Source organism: Furipterus horrens, unplaced genomic scaffold (assembly GCF_987537825.1).
Source record: "Furipterus horrens unplaced genomic scaffold, mFurHor1.1.pri manual_scaffold_4, whole genome shotgun sequence".
NCBI classification, from domain to species: Eukaryota; Metazoa; Chordata; class Mammalia; order Chiroptera; family Furipteridae; genus Furipterus; species Furipterus horrens.
In genome coordinates this window covers 101,360,442-101,380,407 of record NW_028327174.1, presented here as the reverse complement: position 1 = coordinate 101,380,407, position 19,966 = coordinate 101,360,442, and the positions used below count along the sequence as shown (strand labels likewise).

The 19,966-nt window shown below is 45.4% G+C and overlaps 1 long non-coding RNA gene across 1 annotated transcript; it reads right to left on the bottom strand.

Annotated features, from left to right (window-relative positions):
• Positions 1-16,997: 16,997 nt before the first annotated feature.
• Positions 16,998-19,384, bottom strand: LOC150012550 (uncharacterized). Its single transcript, XR_016510754.1, has 3 exons — positions 19,268-19,384; positions 18,365-18,601; positions 16,998-17,103 (listed from the first exon to the last, which is right to left on the bottom strand). It is a non-coding gene; the product is annotated as an uncharacterized LOC150012550 (long non-coding RNA).
• Positions 19,385-19,966: the final 582 nt, after the last annotated feature.

Genomic DNA, 19,966 nt, shown 5'->3' with positions numbered 1-19,966 from the left:
AGTTACACGAACATTTTCATAGAAAAGCATAAATCTCGCCTTGTTGTCAGAAAGGAGTTTTCCCAGCTTCTACAGGGGTGAGGAGAGGAGCATTTTTCTATGGCTCTTGATAGCCCAACTCCAACCTGCAATTTGGAGCCTGAGACTGATGCGCTGCTGCCTGAGTTCTCTTCCAGATCTGGGGCCAAGACAAGACGGCTTTTGGCAGTTCCTGTGAAGGGAGGAGGTCATAGGGCACAGCAGGCACACAAACAAGAGGTGGGTTGGAATAAAAATCAATCCTTCCTGCGTCTTTTCCGTGCCTCTTACTCCTAAAGTACCATTAGCTTTCTCTTGGAAAGTGGCTGGCTATGATGAATCTATCAACAAGTACTTGAGTCCTCCTTACTCACACCCCCTACTCCACCTTCAAGGGCCCGAGTCTGCCAGAGAACTCCAGGAACCCTGCAGACTAGGCTCTCCCCTGCCCCTGAGGAGTTCACAGTCTTTTTGAAGGAGGCACCATTGTGCTAGTAGACAATTTCAGAGCCTGAGGTACCCTTCAAGGTTTTCTGGTCCAAAACTCCTGCTTAATAAATGTGAAAACTGAGGCCTGGACAAGCAAAGTGAGATATTGATAGCAGGAAGGGACTCAACTAAAGCTCTATCCTCTCATCTAGTGTGCTTTTCATTATGTCATCAGGATCACTATAAAAAATTAATTTATTTAGCACCTGTCTTTGGAATGAGCTGCTAAGTAAAACACATTTAATAGACATGGTCTAGGCTCTTTGCCCAAAGCTTAGTGTGAGAACAGAGAACTGACCACATCAGTGAAGACAGCTCTATTAAAAAGGACATCATGCTAAGTGTGCACCTAAACTGAACCAAGGGAAACATCAAATAAACCATGGACGGGCTTTATTGCAAGGGTTCTTGGTGGAATGACAGTGATAGTGAATCTTGTATGTTTTGTCAAAAACCAAAAGCTGGAAGAGTACGTATGAATTGGCTGGAGGAGATGAAGGGACAGGAAGCACTTTATTGAGAAAAACTGGGTTAAGATGACAGACTTAGCACACGCTCTAACATCATCCTTTCATTCCAAATACCTTGAATGACGTACTTTAAAACTTCATAAGATTCTGAGAAACAAGAAACCTAAGGGGAGTCTAGAAAGACTGGCCTGTGTAGAACATCCCCAGAGGAAAGCTCATCCATTCTTGAAGTAGGGTTTCCCCCATATGCACCTGCAGGCTTCCAAAAAGACTGATACACACATTCTTAAAATTTGGAGAAGAGAATTCTGCAGCCTCCCAGGCAACACTTTCCAATGCTGCCTTAATCCTCAAAGTCAGGAGCCTAAGTTCATCATGTTTCATCCAACGGCCACTCCCTCTGGATGGGGAGGCAGTCGAAATAGAAACCTAGCTGTATTTTGTCATGACTGCACAATCCCTCCATTGGGATGGACTATATTGTCTATGCCCTCTGTAACCCTCTCTGTTCTCTCTCACCATTTCTTCTGCATATTATAGAAATGCAGCTTTCCAAACTTGATGATCCCCTTCTTGCTTCACCTTCTTTAGCAAGCCCAGAAACAGTGTTTCTAAGGTCAGTCCTGGCCACCCTCTTGCAGCATACTCTGGATCCTGTGGAAAGCTTTTCTGATGGTCTCTTGAGTGAGGGTAATGAATTGGCCTATCTCACTGATGGCCCTATGATTAAGTCACTAATTGTTAAGCATCATAATGTAATAAAATCACCAGCTCATTTTATAGAAGGTCTATTTCTCAAGAGTCCAATGTGCTTTCCAAGACTTATACTGTCCCATTATCTTACTGCACTAAAAGCCAGAGTGATTGTATCTAAAATCTTAGCCAAAAATTCTGCCTTATCCTATCTTAGCTTTCTTTCCCCTTAGGAAGTTCATTGAAGTCCACTGAAGCTGCCACTTTGGCTTCAGTCTCTAGATCAATGGTCAATTTCCAATCATCCACATGTGGAATAGCTATTTTATGGGTCTTTATTGGCTGTTGGCTGCGGTGTGGCACAGACTTACAGAAGACAAACCATTCAGTGCAAACTATAACAAGGAAAGCAGACTTCTGCACAACTGAGAGCTGTACACAGAAACTTAAGAGTGGCAGGGCTCTGGACCCTTGGCCAAACTCAGGGACAGGGTAATGTGTGGTCAGCATTTTGTGCCTAAGGGAGAGGAAGCTCATCTGCTCCTCTAAGAAAGCTTGTTTCTGGGTGATGATCAGCATCCCCTGCGTGCTTAGCAGGATACAGCAAATGCTCGTTGATGAACAGGCATCATTAGTTAATCCATCTGCAGGCTCTAAACACCCACAAGGGATTTGAATTCCGCACTACTGAAGCAGCAGCAGGGGCAGCAGCTGTCACTCAGCACCTGCCACAGGGGAACTAGCCAGATTTCAGAAAGGGTCCTCTGAGGCCAAAGACTGTATAAAAAAGGAGAGATTCCAGGGGTATTGGGGGTGACAGCTGGGGTTGGAGGGGAAGGTGTAGACAGGAACTCAAGGAAGAAAAAAAGGGAGGATGTACAAAAAGCAAGTAACCCTCCATGAAAATAGGAAGAAAGAGGATAAAAGGCAAAGGAGTAACCTCAGAATGAAGCAGCGATCAATAAGGGAGGTTCTGGCAGAAAAATCTCAAAACTGCCTTTCCCAAGGACAGCTTCCTGCTACTTTGGCCACCAGAGGGCTCCTCTATTCCAAAAATATTATGGAAAAGTGACAAATGTCTCTCCAATATTTTCCACTTTAAATATTCACCTGTGAAATTAGTAATTTCTGTTTACGAGTACAAAAAATTGTCTTGAAAGTTGGAGATTCAATTCTGATTTGAACACTGTGTCCCTGAGTCAATATGGAAAGAAACCATCAACCTCTGCTCTGCTTCTCTAGCTGCAAAGATGGGGAGCTGCCCCTTATCTTGCTTTAAAATCTAAGTCAGAATCAGGTCGGGGAGAAGCAGAAGGAGAAAAAGGCACTAACAAGTCCAACTTGAGATTGCAGAGATTCAGATCACTTCTTCTCAATGTTCATATTTAGTTAAGGATAAGAAAACCTGTATCTTGGATGTCATGTATCTTCCTTGTCCTGGTGAAACTAAAAAAATCAAAGAAGAAAAATATGTACATGTGTCTGGTAAAAGGTTCAGGTTCATTGGCCAGTTCTGTCAATTTCTAACTATATGACCTTGGCCTATACACCTAACCTCATAAGTTACGGTTTTTCTCCTCTATAAAATAGAAAGTGTTATCTCAGAGGCTGGACACAAAATTGAATGAGATAATGCCTTTTAAAAGAGTTGGCTGATGGTAAAAGCTCATATTCACTCATTTGCACAAGTCTGCCCTACATATGAGACTGATCTCACCAAAAGTACCAACACAATTATAAAACTGGCACAGACTGGGCATGCTCAGTCTGAGGTAGAGAAGGCTTAGAACAATATACCTGCATTCAAGAATTAGAAGGGCTATCATATGGAAGAGGGAGTAGAACTTTTGTCACTCCAATGACCAGAAATAGGACACGTCTTGGGGAATCAGATCAAGATCACTATAGAATATGAATTGCCTAATGTTAAAGTTTTCCAGAAATGGAGTGAGCAATCCATGTAAAATAGCAGTTAGCTCATATCTGGGGAGTGTCCAAGGAGAAGTTGGATGAGAGATGTAAAGGAAGTTTTAGTGCAGATCCCCACAACAGGTGGAAAGGGCTGGATTATGTGACCCACAAGAGCCTTTCCAACTCAGGGTATTGTATCATTCTTTGTTCCAAGCAAAGAGGGAAAATAATAACAATTATGTCAGGCTGGTCAAAAGGACAGTCTGTTTTCCAACTTGGCAGTTGTGGACATGCACACTTTCCCCATGTCATATGCTCCCTACACATCTGGCCAGCACTGATCTTATCCCTGATCATAAAGTGGCTGGTTCCCAAACCTTGGATAATTATGTCACACCAAGAGCAGTGTTATTCACATCAAAATGGTTGATAGATCCACTCGACTACTTGTGAAACGACTTATTGCTGTTTATGATACAATAGTGCACATTCAACAGAAGAGAGGTGAAGGGCAAAGCTGGAAACAGGAAATAAATTAAGTGATGAAGAAAGGGTGTAGGGTGGGTATAGGGGAACACACAGTTAAATAATATTTCAAGCCTCTTTAGATCAAGCACTGTGTAATTGGGGCACTTTTCTTCCCTCTCTTCCTCCATCTGACACAGAGAACAACATTTTTTTCTCACAGTTAAGGAACTCTGTCAAAAGATAGGATTCTGGACATAGGACTTTTGGAAACTATTCTTCTGTATTTGTCCTATTGCAAAACTAAATTTCATTTAGACCTTCTCACTGAAGGGATTAAGTGTGTTTTCGTGGTGTTTATAAGGTAGAACAGGACGAGAGAGAAGGTATTCCTCGCTGTTGTGGAGGAGGGTTTGACGGGAATCCAGGAAAGTAGTGTATCCCAGTGGTCAAAGGATGGGATTACAATCTAGAGAAACTTGGTTTGGAATCACAACTTGACGATTAACTAACTAGATGTGAAAACTTTAAACAATATCCAAGTCTCAATTTATTTATCTATAAAAGGGAGATAAAAGTACTCTTGGAATTTTGCTGAATATATAAAGTGCCCAGGATAGGGCTTGGCACACAGTGGTTGATGTTCAGATCATGATAGGTTACTCTTGCTATTATGGATCTGGTATCAATCAGGAAAAATGGACAAAGGAAATGGAAAAATCCCAGCTCAGACAAGAAGAACATGCAAATTTATGGAGTCTGAAGGAGACATGTGGGTATGTTTGCCCCAAAGGTCAGTCTGGAGTTATGCAAATGAATTGGTATCTGCCCCATTGCATAGAGTTTGGTTTGGTTAAGGAGAGGAGGACACAGGTGTGCACAACATGCAGGGCAGTGTCGGTCACCTTAAAAAGAGACAGAATGGACTATGTTATATTACAGCAAGGGAGCAATATTCTCCCGTGGCTAGACTCTGTAAAGGAAATGGGCCACTGTTCCATGTAAGGCTGCCCGAGGTAGGGTCAACATGGGCAAATGTAGATCCTTAGAACTAATCTTCAAGAAATGGGTAGAGCAAATGGTAGCCAGAAGCTCTAAGGCCAGCAGAAGGGGAGATGTGCCTCAGTTGAGAAGTATATTATCCCTAAAGGGCTTCCTTACATTCAGGTCTGTTAAGACACTGGTATTACTGACCATGGGATGTTATGAAAGTCTTCTTAAGTGCTTTAAATATGAGGCAATTACTCATGTGTGGGGAATGACATCTCCCATCTTCACTGAACTGATACCTGGATACCAGTCATATATCAGGTAACTGTACACATCTGCTGGCCACAAATACTAGTGATTGTAAGTGCACAGTGTTTCACTGGAAGAATAGAAAAATACCATGGGTTTAAAGTTGAAGGATCATGATTTGTACAGGGCTATGTGGGTCTGTGGCAGAGATAGGAAGGAACCTAATTCCAGCTCTTAGCCCTGTTAGGCAAAGTGCCTGGCTAATGAACAGGGTAGCAAATACTGCAATAGTCCTTCCTCCTCCCCCATTACTCTGCAGGGTAATTATAATCACCTTTCCTCTGTGGAGGAAGCCTTGGAAGACATCAGTTAACTTTCTTCAAAACTTAAGCAATTTCCATCTCAAGAACTTGAAGTAGGAGGAAATGCAAGCCACCTATTCTATGTGCAAGAACATTCTGTATCCCCAGCCCTCCCAGTCCAGCCTGAAGGGTCTGAAAATCTAATACATTTTAGACTTTTTAAACTAGCACCTATAGTAGTAAGTACATTTTATTCCATAACCCAGAACACACACAAATACATACATTTCATGAAACAAAACCTACAGCGTGCATGGACTTTGATAGTTCCTATTACATTTTTTACTCATCCATTCCATTTTAAAATGTTGCTAATGACTTGAATTTCACTGTATAACCTGAAGCTTGAACAATATCCTTCATCATTGATCTCTTCTGCCTGTTTAAGAGTCTGCAATTGCTCTCCATTTCCTGGCAAATAAAGTCAAATTCCTTAACATGACAAATAAAACCATGTGTTTACCTTCCATGCTCATTCACCCAAGCGCCCTATGCTCCCAAACCCCCAGCATCTGACCCTCCTAGGAGAGCCAAGCCCACTATGTACTCTCCCCTCAAATGTGTCATTCATGCTCTATCCTCAGCCTAGACACACGTTTCACTGCAGGAAAAATTTCTCTTCCTCCTTAAGAAGTTTCCCAGATATCACCTCCTCAAAGACTACCCTGACATGTCCAAGCAGAACCAAACTCTCCATCCACGAGGCTCCCACAGTCCTCAGGAATTCTCTTTCTGCACAGCATATATGATCGTTGGACCCTCCTTATCATAGCTTAAATGTTTTTCTCTATTTTTGAATTGATATAAATAATTTTAAAACAAAAATCAAACTTTTGTCTTCTTTTCTTTCCTTTATGTTTGGCCATGGCCTTCTTCAACCTATTCCTACCCCCACCCTCCACCCTTCCACCCCCTTAAAGCTCAGAACCCCCAGGAGAATAGGCGGATCAGATGAGGAAAAAGGGGCCTCATCAAAATTAGTGGGATCAGACCCACCTGGTTCTAGTTTATCTTCCTCCAGAATGGAAGTTCTATTTCCAAGGGATGTGAGCTTGGCAGAGGCAAACACAATTCATCTGAATCCCAGGAGGCTGAAAAACGCAAGGTAAGGAGGAGAAGCCAAGGTCGAGAGAGAACTGTGGCTGCCTCAGGTCACAAAACCAGGAACTGACAATAAAACAGAATAAAAAAGAAAATACTACTTCACAGGCCACAGGGAAACCCTGTTGCCAACCAGATGCCCTGTTGCCGTCTCAGTCTGTGGGCAGTGGATGACCTGATTTACAACCAGTCACAGAGCTTAATGAACTCCCAGGTCACCTTTACCCACACAAAAATAACAACAAAAAAGACCCCCAAGGCTCTGCAGTTTTCAAAGCAATTGGGGACATATTATTGCATTTAATTATAGTGTCAGAGCTGGAGGGGACTTTAAGAGGTCAATTAGTCTAATCCCTCATCCTGCAGCAAATGAAAAGGAGGCTGTGAACAGGAAAGTGACTTGCCCAGGGTCACACTCGTGAGTAAGCAACAGGGCACAGTGCCCTTCTTATCAAAATATGCTTTTCACACACAAAAGCGTCTAGTGCTCCATGTTCTCCCTTGATGCAGGTGGATTTCAAAGGCCCTCAAATGAAGCAGTGTGGTGCTTACCTTATCTTTAAAAGATTCCCAGGCAGAGACTCTACAGCTTCTCCCTGGTCAACCCTTCCTATAATTTGCTGCCACATGAGCTAATCTTATCCCTAGATTACCAAGAGTGCCTAAACTATTAACTCATCAGTAACAGGTGCCAAATTGCCTCTTCTTTTGCACAAGATGTTCATTTAAAATTGAATTGCACATAAATCCCTCTAGTCTCTGCTAGTTTCCCTCAGCCCTTGACCTTTTTTGGTCTAATTTGCCCTTTGCCCTCCCAATCCTGTCTGCTGAGAGTCTCTGAGACGACACGTGGGGAGAGAAAGCGAGGCGGAACAAGCGAGCACCTATGTAGTTGTGCTGCAGTACGTCGGCAAGACGGGATTACCGGGATGGCCTGGTGAAACTACCACACTCTTAAGGACTCTTCTAGAACAACTGCCGCATCTTACAGTTGTGGAAACTGAGGCTGGGAGTGCAGAAGAGACTTGCTCCAGCAATTAGGGAAACCAAGCTAGAACAACACCCCAAGTTTCCACACTCCCAGACCAGTTCACTTCCTCTACCGTCTGTCTTTGACTTCGGCAATGAGAAAGCACAAGCTTAAGGAGAGACTCTCTAATGTTACACAGCTACTAAGTGTGGGGTAGAAGACCAGAACCACAGTGAGACGGCAGAGAGGCAGCAGAGGGAAGAAGGGGAAGCAGCCCACCAAGCATTTTCCATGTCAAGGCAGGGACACTGCACAACTCCAGGGGGCACTATTCCTACTGCATTCTATGCGCCCGCTGGCACTTGTGTGGCCTGCTGAAAGATGGGGGATGGGGCGCAGGGAAGAAAGGGCAGATGCCCTGGCCCTCTAGAAAACCAGTTCAGAGGGGCGTGCCACCTCGGGGGCGCCCGCCCCGGAGTTGAGGTGCCTGGCCCCCAAGCACAGCCCGTGGCCTCTTCTCCAGGGAGCAAGGGACAGGTTCCGAATGCTTTCCCCCATTCAGTGGGATTATCCCTTTTGAATTGTTTAAAAAAAAAAAAAAAAAAAAAAAAAGCTGCAGCCAGCGAACCCTGCCTGACAACACCGAGGAATTTTTCCCAGGGATCGGCCGAAAGCTGACTCACATTTAAAGACTTGCCCAAAGTGGTCATGCCCCTCTGAGCAAATACCACAGGCATGTAAAACCTCGCTCCCCAAGGCCTCCCGGCGGCGCGGACTCCCGGGCGGCGGCCGGCCGGGACCCCGATTGGACGAGCGCCTCGCCTCGGAGCCCGGGCGCAGCCAATCAGAGCGCCACGGCGCCGCGTTGCTAGCCTGGCCGCGCCGGGGTCCGAAAGGGAGGCGCGGGCAGGGAGCTGTCACTGCTTGTTTCCTGTCCCGGGGGCGGGGGTGAAACGGGTGTGAGGCTTGAGCTGTTTGTTTAGGCAGGTAAGGCCTGGGAGGGAAGTAAAAAGAAAGGACTGAGCCGCCACCTACACTGCAGGCTGCCTTGGGGCTTTGGAGCGCCAAGTTTTCATTCCAGAATGTGAGCTGCTGCTCGCTGGCTGCGCGACAGAGGCTCCCCACCCGGCCCCGCAGACCGCTCTCGCTGGGCCCGGCTCGGGGGCGCATTCCTGCGAGCTCTAGGACAGTCCGTTTTCAGGCTGCCTTAGACTTCCAATACCCATGAGTCATTTCTCAGGTACCCCCAGTTGCAGAAGACAAGAAGAGCCACAGAACCATAAATAGAACAAGAGGTGTTGGAGGTATCGGGGACAGAGTTCTCATTCTGTTCACAGCTCAATTAACGTGTGACCCTGGCTCCCTCTCTTCACAACTGTAGCTGTTTTTTCTCATCTTTAAAATGAGAGGTTTGGGCCCCATCATCTTTCAAGTCCCTGGCTCTAAGAATCTGCGACACTGAGAAGCATTGAGATTCCACGTTCTTCTTCCTCAGTTGCAGTTTTCCACCTAGCACGCCAAGTGCTTTTATTAACATGGGAATGGAACCGTGTCATTCACCTCCTTGCATGTGGGCCCTGGCCAGGTTGCTCAGTTGGTTAGAGCGCTGTCCCCATTCACCAAGGTTTCCAGTTTGATCCCCAGTCAGGTCACAAACAGGAAACAACCAATAAATGCATGAATAAGTAAGACAACAAATCGATGTCTGTCTGTCTGTCTGTCTCTCTCTCACCAGTAAAAATATATCCCGAGGATTTTTTTTTTAAGTAAACAAACAAACAAAACCACATAGCATCAGCCTCCTTCCCCACCCTGCCTCATCAGGGCCTATCTCTCCTTAACTGCTAGCAATCCCCACCCATCCTCCAGCTATTTCCAACCTCAGGTCTTTGCACGTGCTATTCCTATACCTGCAACCTCAGTTTCTCCCTTGGCTAACCCCTAAATCCCCGATTGGGCACACATGGAAGGCAACTGATTGGTGTTTCTCTCTCTCTCTCTCTCTTTCTCCCTTCCTCTCTAAAATCAATAAACATATCCTCAGATGAGTTTTTTTTTTTTAATGATCTTCAGGAGAGTAAACAATATTGTACTCATTTAACAGATGAGGCTGTGGAAGCTCACACATGTTAGGTAACTTACCTACACTCGAATAGCTTAAAGGTGTTTAAACCTGTCTCTGGTCTTCTCTTTCAGTTAGGCAATTGTATAAAATAATAGACCTTCCAGGAAGGAGCAAATGAATGTTAGATCAGATGACTTCGGGTGCTGTGATTTTGCTTCTGCCATTCAGGGCTCCATCTAGTCAAGGAAAGTTCCATTCATTATTCAGTCAACAGATATTTATGGAGCACCTATTATAAGCCCAGAAGCATACTGATAAGCAGGAGAGTTCCTGTCAGGAGCTTACTGGTAAGTATGAACCTAGAGACCAAAAGTTAGTCTTATCTACCAACAAGAACTGTATCCATTTAGTAAAAAAAAATTGGTCTTGTATTCTGATTGTTGATTTCTGTTCTGATGAGTGGTAGGCTTAGCCTACATTTTTTTATTGATCTAAAAAATGCATTCCCACACGTAGGAGAACTTTTTTTTTTTTTTTTTTTTTTTTTTAATTTAGGCTGCTGTTTTTTTGGATTAGCAATGAAGTCTGGGAGCCAACCATGGTACTTCTAAAGGAAAGAGATGCTGAAGCAGGAAAGTATTACACATGGCAAAAGACTCCTCTGGGTACCATTTCCTTTGCTCTCATCTAGAAGCTGGTCCTGCCATCAGCTTCACCACACACAAACCACCACTACTGCCACCAGCTGGCTGGGCCAAAATGACATAAAAGGGAGGGGACTCAGAACCAAGCCCCAGCTCTCCTTTAGTACAGGTTAGGCCATGTAATCTCTGGCAAATCACTGCCCTTCCAAGCTCCAGGCTCCTCATCTGGCCCAAATGGCTTTCTAGCAAGCATCTATGAAATAAAGAACTGTCTCCATTACTTTATTTCATCACTTATTGAGCAAACATTTATTAATTATCTGCTAGGCACCAGGCATTCTGTCCAGCACTGGGTCACAACAGGAAGTGAAACTATCTGTGGTCTTTGTCCTCGGGAGATTACAGTCCAATGGGAGAAAGTCTGATATAACCATCAAACTATCCACTTAAATAATCACCCATCAAACAGCCACCAAGCAATTACAAACTGAAATAAGTGCTAATAGGTGATCACATCAGTGTGCAAAAACCCTAGGGTAGGAAGGCTACTGTACATTCAAGGAAGCAGAGAAAGCCAGCATGGCTGGAGGAGAGAGATAGAAGGGGCAGAAGGCCAAGAGCCTTCAGGATCTTGTAGAACAAGTTAGAGATTTCATTGTTAATCCTAAAAGCAATGGGAAGCCACTGGAGGGTTAGGATTATGTTTCAGTTTTTATTTGTAAAATATTACCAGCTGAGGCATGGGGCATGATTTAACTGAGCTAGGGAGGAGGGGAAGCAGAGTGGTAGTAAGAAACCATGTTAGGAGGAGAGATATGATGAGAACTTGGATTATCATGACGGTGGTGCAGAAGTAGTAGTCAGACTGGAGAGAATTCATCAGCAATGATGGATTTTCAAAGCCCAGTTTTCTCATCCCCACTCCCATTTTACCCCAGTAAAAAGTACACGTCGGATTATATAATACCCAGCCCTTTTCATACCTACTAACACTGCACCAGACTTGATCTATATTTGCTTGTACTCATTCTCATTTACTCTGGAAGATGGACGTAACGACTTGGACCCCAGGGCTCTGAGTCTTCTAAATGTATTTTTATCTTCTCTCATTCTCTCTGTACCTGCGCATCAGTCGTCATATGTCCTCACATCCATGGGTCATCTTTTGGAAGGTGTCTTGGCCTTTCCATTGAACTGCCTTGCAGGGCAGGGACTGCTCCTGGCCCTGTGACTTCCCTGTGGAAGTCACTGGAGGTGCAGAGCCTGCAGTGTGGATTCTTTGAGGCAAAGCTGATGGGGGAGGATGTGGTGAACAGGCCATCTTCCATTTCCACACAAGGCCCCTTCGAGTACAGAACCATTTTACTTGAGTCCTGCCAGTCACTGCTCAGGGGCTCCGGGCCAGTCTTGCCACCTCCTGCTTATTCCTGTGAGCCCTAGAAATGCCCCTGGCCTGTTTCACTTTTGCTTTCCCAGTACACACACTGCCTCAGGCTGCAGTATTTCCACTGAAGAGGGAATGAATCACCTGCTCCTTATGGTTAACCCTGTACAAAACGAGCCCTGTCTGCATGAGAAAATGTGTGCATTCTTGAATATTTTGCAAAGCTGCCCTGCTTTACGAGACCTAGCATTTCCATTGAACCCTTCCACTGACCTCGGAGGTGTGGTGGCTCCACCTGAAAGGTAGCATTTTTGTTTGGGTAGCTCTGGGCCTTGGAACTTCTTTTGCTGGCTCTCCCCAAAGGAATCTCAGTGATTCCTCAGAGTTGCTCCCTCAGGGACCAGTTAGCTTCACACAAAAGTCCAAGTTCCCCAGCCTTCTGTCTTCACAGCCCCTGGCAGTCCTTTGTCCCAAGAGAGTCCAGGTGAATGAATAACTCTGGGCACCCAGTCACTGCTCTTCGAACCTCTCCTGGAGTGTGTATCAGGGAGGCAAGCTGTCTGTTCCATAAAAGACAGCACTTGGTCAGAGCTCAGAGACCCGGACTGCAGCCCCTTACCAACACTCAGTGTGGGCAGAGCTGGGGCCTGGTGCCAGACAGAAAGCAGGCTATCTGAGGGCTCTATCTCTGGGCTATCTACCAGTTCATAAAGCAATTAGTAGAATGGCCTGGCCCTTTCCAGTTTCCATTCATTCTTTCTTTTCTTTATTCATTCAGGAGACTAAAAAGAGTTACACAAGGGCAGGGATCATATCGTATTCATCAGTGTATTCCCACCTCTTAGCACAGAGGCTCTTTAGTGAATGAACCCATTCAAGGACCATTCTCTTGAGTGCCGTGCAAGGCCCTGGAGGATACTAACAGGTATGGGACACAAATCCTTGGCTTCCAGTAACTTACACTCTAGAGGGGAGACAGTTGTGCCACAGTGATTTACTGAGCTTTAATTGTGGGCCAGGCCTGGAGTATGCTGGAAAATGAGAAACAGGCCCCCAAACAAACAAACAAACAAAAAAGGACTCCAGCCCTCCAAGATACGCCTCCACTCCTAGCATTTTGTTTTTCCTATCCTTTTTCGTAACCAGCTCTTGGCTTCACAACTTGTACCACTCTTCCACCTCTCTGGGATCCCATGACCCATCTCTGGGTGTCTGTTTTGAGCACCAGAGGAGAGGTACGGTGCGTGGTACAGTCTGATGGGTTTGAACTAGAATCCAGTTTTCATCACTCCCTTGCTGTCTAACGGTGCTCAAGTTATTAAGCTTTGCTGGACCCCAGTTTCTTAATCTACAAAGACAACAGCAAACATCCACAAGTCTTTTATATTGTGTCAGGCTTTTTAATCGATTTGGTCCTCCCAGCGATCTCCATTTTATAGATGAGAAAGAAAGAGAGGCACAGAGAGAAAGCAACTTTTCTACAATGGCAAGAGCAGAATTGAAACTAAGGGAAGCAGCTCATAGGGTAACTGCCCCCTCCCCTCTGCACTGCCAAGCCAAGCCTGGCTTTGGCCATCACCCGCCTGCCCCTCGTCAAGCCTTCTCATTCTGCTTCACATGCAGTTGCACCCAAGCAGAGCCCGTCTCCTGGCTTAACCGCCCTTATAGACACACGGACCCTTCTGTCTGTTTCTCCAGGCCTTGACCTCAAGTCCAAGCTTAGACTCCAGACACATCTTGACGCTCCACCCCGCTGGGCTGCCACTCAGAGAAATTTCCCTGAACTCACCCTCCTCTTTCCTGGGCACACAGCCTCAGGTCAGCGGTCAGCGGTCAGGTCCTCTGACCCGGCTTCTCCAGCACTCCCCTTCTCCCGGCCTGCCCCAGCAGGCTTTCAGCCTCAATTGACTCCTGCTGTTTTCTCATCTCCAGGCTCTCTCGCACACTGCTTCCTTTACCCCTTTCATCCCTGCCCCCCACTCAGCTCCCACATCCTGCCCTGGGGCCCTCTCTCTGGCCCCAAGAAGTCTGTCTCAGTATTGTTCTCCACTTCCAACATTAGCATTCTCAAAACCCACATTTGCATTTTGATGGCTCCTGTCCCAGCTAGACAGGGGTACACTTTGATGCATATATGTTTTGGAGAGGAGAGCTTTCTCCTGCACAGTGTCTAATTTTCCACTTTGATTCAAGTGCATTCTTTGGTTCTGGCCTGATTTACTCTCAGCCAAAACAGACTTTAGCCAGCACCTTTAGGCTATGCTGAGGCCTATAAGATAACGGAAAGGCTTTGCCTTGTGGGAGCTCAAGGGAACAGAAGTCTCACTTCCCACGCCTCCCAACCCTGCTCGGAACATCAAAGCTTCTTGCAAGCTTGCATCTGCAACTAGCGGTCTCCCCTCCCAGGCTCAAGGGCCTTGGCATTTCCTAGCACAAGTGCGAAGGCCAGAAATTGGGGTTTACTCTGGTCACCACTAGCGGGGACAACCACCTGAGAAATGAACAATCTCAAGCCTTGATTCTAGGAAAAGTCCCTAGGAGTAAGCGAGGAGGATGAGATACAGAAGCCACTCCAGATAACCTAGTTACCCTGTATGTCCCTATTTATAACCTGAAGACCCATGGGTTTCAATGACAGGATAAAGTAATGTGGACACCAGAGTGTACTCTCATCTACAGCCTGAGTGTTGGGGCTGTTAGTTTTTATATGCCTCTGGGCTGCTGGGGTCCAGCCAGAATTAGAACAGCCAAGTGCCAAGCAACAGAGAAAGGAATCTCCTGCCAGGTCTCCAGGGGTTTCAGGGCTACTTTTTACAGAAGTTTAGGGAACTGTGGTTTGCATGGCATGGCTTCCTAGGGTTTTATCCCCACTTCAGAGTGATTTATGATTTCTATTCCACTGAGAAGCTCTCAACATTCATTTCCACCTACAGCTGAGTTCCTTCATATAAGGACCCTAGATAACATATGTATGGAGGGTGGGGGGGTTGGATATTGAGGCACTTTGGGATTGGGAAACAGAGGCAGACAGTCAGAAAGGGCTGGAGTTGCCATCTTGGAGACTTCTGACTCTAGGATAGCAGGGAGCTCAGCAGGACAGGGCAGCAGCAAAGACTGAAAAGAGGAAATCTTGATTCCTCCAGTTTAGTCAACTGATATTGCTTGAAAGACTTCTATATTGCTGGCTCTTTGCTGGTGACTAAGGTTGATACAAACACACATAGAAGTTGGTTAGCCTACATTTCAAGAAATCTGTGTTCTAGTGGGAAATAAAGAAATGTATCATAATGCTAATTACCACCTATTGATCATTTGTTTATGTAGGGTGTTTTTACATGTATTATTTCCAAATTTCACAGCAAGGTTATACTCTGTTGCTCATTTTACAGATGGGAGAAAAAAAAAGGCTCATATTAAAGGGTCAAAGGCTCACACTGCCAGGAAGTTGCTGAGCCAGAATTCACACTTACTCAGACTTCAGAGCCCAAACTACTTCCCCAGCACCAAAGTGCAAAGCAAAGACAAACCCAAATACCAAGGATGTGAAATAACCAAGTGCTATGGGAATTCAGGAAGGGAGGGTCCACATCTATCTGTGAGAATCAGAACCAACTCCATAAAAGACACCCGCTCCAGCTGTATCTTGAAGGGAGGTAGTGATGCAGGTGTTCTGGGGGTCTGGGGACCCGAGGGTTCATGACCCACTGTGGGTTCTTGGCTTTGCACAGGGAAGAATTCAAATTCAAGCCAGCATAGAATTTAAATTGAAAGTGAGTTTATTAGTGAAGCACTGAGACAGAGAATGGGCTACTCCACAGATAGAGCAGCCCCCTTTAGTGGAATTTGCTTCCTTTGTAAGGTTCATTTAATTGGGGGTGGAGGGTAGACTATTTAATAAGGGGGAGGAATATTCAGAATATTCTCAGGAAAGGAATGGAGATTTATCAGAGGAGCTCTGCCGGCCATTTTGTGTCCTTATATGTGCTTTTCATTTCTGATCATGGGTGTCTTGTTTAGCATGCTAATATATTACAATAAGCGTATAATGAGGCTAGGAATTACCATTAGGTGAAATTAGTCATCATGTTGGATTGAGCTGGTCTCTGCTGGTTTTAAACCATAAATCTGGTGGAGGTTGGTCTTCCTTTTCCTTGACAGCTCCTGTAGCTTTTCCCAATTACAGCTGTCCTGCCACACACCTGTCTCAGTAGTAGTCTATATGGTGAGATGTCCAGGAGGGCACAGGGAGCAGAGCTGCTGAGATGCATTGGGAAAATAGTTCATCATCCTGAGTTATAGGATCTGAAAAGAAGAGGGTAGAAAATAGGTTTGCACCAGAACACAGAGAGCTCTGTGGGCATCTAGACACATTCTATAGATGTTTGGGGGCCATGGAAGATTTTTGAGTAAGATAGTGATGTGAAAAAAGAGATATTTAGCCAAAAAACCCTCAAGAAGACATAAGTAAGGAGTCCTGGAATAGGAAAAGAATAAAATGGCACAGGAGATTTAGGCCACTGAAATCCAAGCAAGGGGCAAAGAGATTCTTTAAAAAGTAGCCTGAGGATGGCAAGGTGGTATTAACTATCTGCAATGGGTGGGAGATGGAATGAGGATCTGGAGCATGATGTGAGGTGTGAGCTGGAGCTACAAGGTTGAAAACTGCAAGTAAAAGGTGATAATTGAAACCCCAGGAATGGATTTGAGTAACAGGAGTAGCAGAAGACAAGAAAGATAGAGATCAAATCTAGACTCAAAGATCAGAGAGGGGAAAGTTAAAAGCAAAAAAGACAGAAAAGAAGCAGTGGTGGGAGTGGGATAAGAGGAGAAGCAACTTAGGACACCAAGTGAAGAGAAAATTAAATTCCCAGATGGCTCATGGTTCATATATACATTCTCCATACCTGAATTACACCTAGCTGATTGGGGTGTGACTTCCAACCCCACCACCTAGCCTTACACTCTTGGAGTATCAATGTCCTCTTTTGTAAAAGGGGAATGATAGTGTGAGCTTACACCATTGCTGTGAGAAAAGAGGGCATCACAGGTGCTCAGTAAATGGTAGCTCCCATCGTTATAATTATTATATTCTTCCCCAAGTTTAAGAGTGCAAAATCAGGAACAAGGTCTTTGTATTTACCTCTTTCATCTGCGTGACCCCTGACACATTATAGTCATTCCTTAAATGGTTGTTGAATGCTGGGGAAATGGAACAGATGAACATCTTCTGTTGCTTTCTTTGTTGTTGCCCTTGTTTGCATTTCAGTAATGTTAGTTTTAGTCAAGAAGGAGCTAGAGAGTCAAGAAGAGGACTTTTAGAGATCCTAAAAACCAGCCCTCTCCTACTTTCTGCTTCAGTTTCTCTGTGTAGGATATCAACTTTCAATTTCCATTTAGGTGCAGTGGACAAAGACCCAGGGCCAACACAGCAGCCCAATGATGCGATTGGTTCCAGGGCTGGGTTCAGAGTGGGGTAGTGGGGACCTATGTCAGCCAACTGCATTCTCTCAGACAATGTTGTGGGAAGGACTCACTGTTTTCTAGACTTCTATGACCTCAGTTGGTGAGGGATGGGTGGGAGAAGCCTGGAGAAGCAAGGATAGGCAAAGTCACATGGGCACCTCCCTACTGTCCCTTAATGAGGTGAGGGGTAGGAAGGCAGAGTTTGGGCAAGACAAGCTAAGGATGGCTTGACTGAACCTTGAACCTGAATTCAAGGTGCCTTTCTCTCAGCCTTCAGGTAATAGTAGAGTAGCCCATTCCATGGGTCTGGACAAATGACTTTCAGAAGGAATTCTTCCCTCTTATCAGCACATCTGAGTGTGTCATTCCCGAAGCTGGCTCAAAGAGTCTGCCCTTGGAGCCACTGCTAAAATGGCCTCTTCACTAATGATGATATTTTTTGCTTGTGGTTTTTTTTTCGGGGGTGAGGGAGAGGAGGTGGGAAGAATTGTAAGGGCCCATGACTGTTTGAAAGCACAGCCTCCCCCACTGTCTTGGCTGTTCCAGGCTTTGATAATGCCAGAGGCTGAGATAGCTACTGAACTATCAGACCTGCCTGTCCCAGAGCTGGCGGCTCAGCTTTCATCTCTGTTTGTGGCCAAGGACAGGGACATGGGGGCCAGCACCCAGGCTGGCTAATGAGTAATTGGGAGCCTTGTCTGGCAGTAATCCTGGGACAGGCACCTCAGTGACCTTGATGTTGCTGGGGGAGGCCTCATTCATCCTGAAGTCTGGGCCAAAGCCAGGAAGCTATTTCCTCTTTGTCATCTCCACTACTACCCTCCAGTGGAGTCAGAGTTGTGTCCCCCCACACACCACCTTCACTTAAATGCCCTGGTTTGGGTTATTTATGAAAGTTATTCCAAAGGCTTTCCTCCTCCATTCTCCTTGGGTTACACAAAAGAGAACTATGGTGCAACTCTGGCTTCCATTTCAACCACCAGGTTGTAATCCCTCTAGTTACCTCTTTCCTTTACTAACTCTGAGAATTTGTACAAATTCGCCTCCAGGGTTGGTGAAAAAGAAAGTCATTAAGAGGTCAGAAACACACCTTTGTGAATGGATATGTCATCTTGATCTTCCTTCCTTGGGTCAGATCACTTCCTTTCTACATGAGGGCCTTGAATGGCTGTCCAGTAGGAGACGTTTGTGCTCTTGGGAATACATCCAACACACTTTCCACCCAGAGGCATTTGCTTCCTCCTCCTCTTCCTCAGCATACTCTTCACATGCCTGCTTTGTGTGGAATTCCTTTGTGTGGAATTCGCTTGCTTACAGCCATGGGACCCTGGTAAAGTTACCGAAACTGTTTTTTCTCCACTGTACAAAGGTGCCTATGGCACCCCTCAAAGGGCTGTAGGGGAACTGCAGCAAAGTGGCAGGTGTCAAGTGCTAGATAATGAAAAGAGTGATTCTCTGCTTTGGAGCCACATGTCTGTCCTCCCCATCAGTAACTCTGTTCTCCCTGCCAGAGTGAACTCAGTAGCATGAAATACTTGAAAAATGTTTTCCAAATGAATGAATGAATAAATGAATAAATGCATTGTTAATGGCAGCAAATATATATGGGCATCTGTTCTCAGAGAATAAATCAGTTCAATGATTATGGAATGTCCCAGTGCGGTGAGGAGTTGGACCAGGCACATGCAAACCATGCCCTAAGACAATTAAATTGGGCCTGAAAAGTATCAAGACCTTCCTGTTTCATTTGACATTACTTTTCAGGGAAATTAGTATTTGGAAAAGAGCTCTAGCCACTGACAAAACTTAATTTTATTGTAGCATCTGTGTTATGTTAGATGTCGGATGAATTTCTATGGAATGAAGAAATGGGTGAATGATTGAGAAAAATTAGTCATCAGCAATGAGAACAATGCTCACTGACTTGTTGGGAGCTTGGATGCTTTTCAGGGATCTGAGCACCACGCTGTGTGGTCTTTGCTATGCCTCTTACCTTCTCTGCCTCTGTCCCCTCCTCTGAGCCATAAGGCAATATGATCCCCAATCTCAGCAACTTCTTACAGGAGTGCTGGAAGGAAAAGACAACTAGAGACATAGGCTTTCAGGCAACCTCCTGGGCCAGTCTCATGAAAATATGATCATGTGTCTATCCACAGCTTTTAGAGCAAGCAGAGCTGAGGGAGGGGAAAAAGAGAGGAGGGAGGGGAAACATTAACTGGACAAGTCACTTCAGGGCAGTGAGGCCCAAGAAAGCGCCTTTATCTTCATTTGTGCTATGCTTCATTGACTTCATTATTGTCCTGTCTCCAGGACAGGGTCCATTCTCCTTTTCTGCACAGCTAGGCTGTCTCCCAGAGGCTGGGCCTGGCAACACGAGAAGAGACAGGCAAAATATGGGTGGATTAACTTGCAAAGCTATCTCCCCTACCTCCTCATTCACCCCCTCCACACACACACACACACACACACACACACACACACACACACTTTAAAGCAGCTGTTCCTTCAGGAAATTCTGACAGGCCCTCAGAATTGTGGCTAGGGACTATAGCTGGCAGGACTCTCGGCTGGCATGGCCCAAGGGTCTTTTTACACAGCTGGGAGTCGGAACTTTGAGAGGATCCTGTAAGGAGGTTCAGGAGGGTTCAGTGACAGCTCTGGAGCTCAGAACAGCTGCTTGGTCATGACAGAA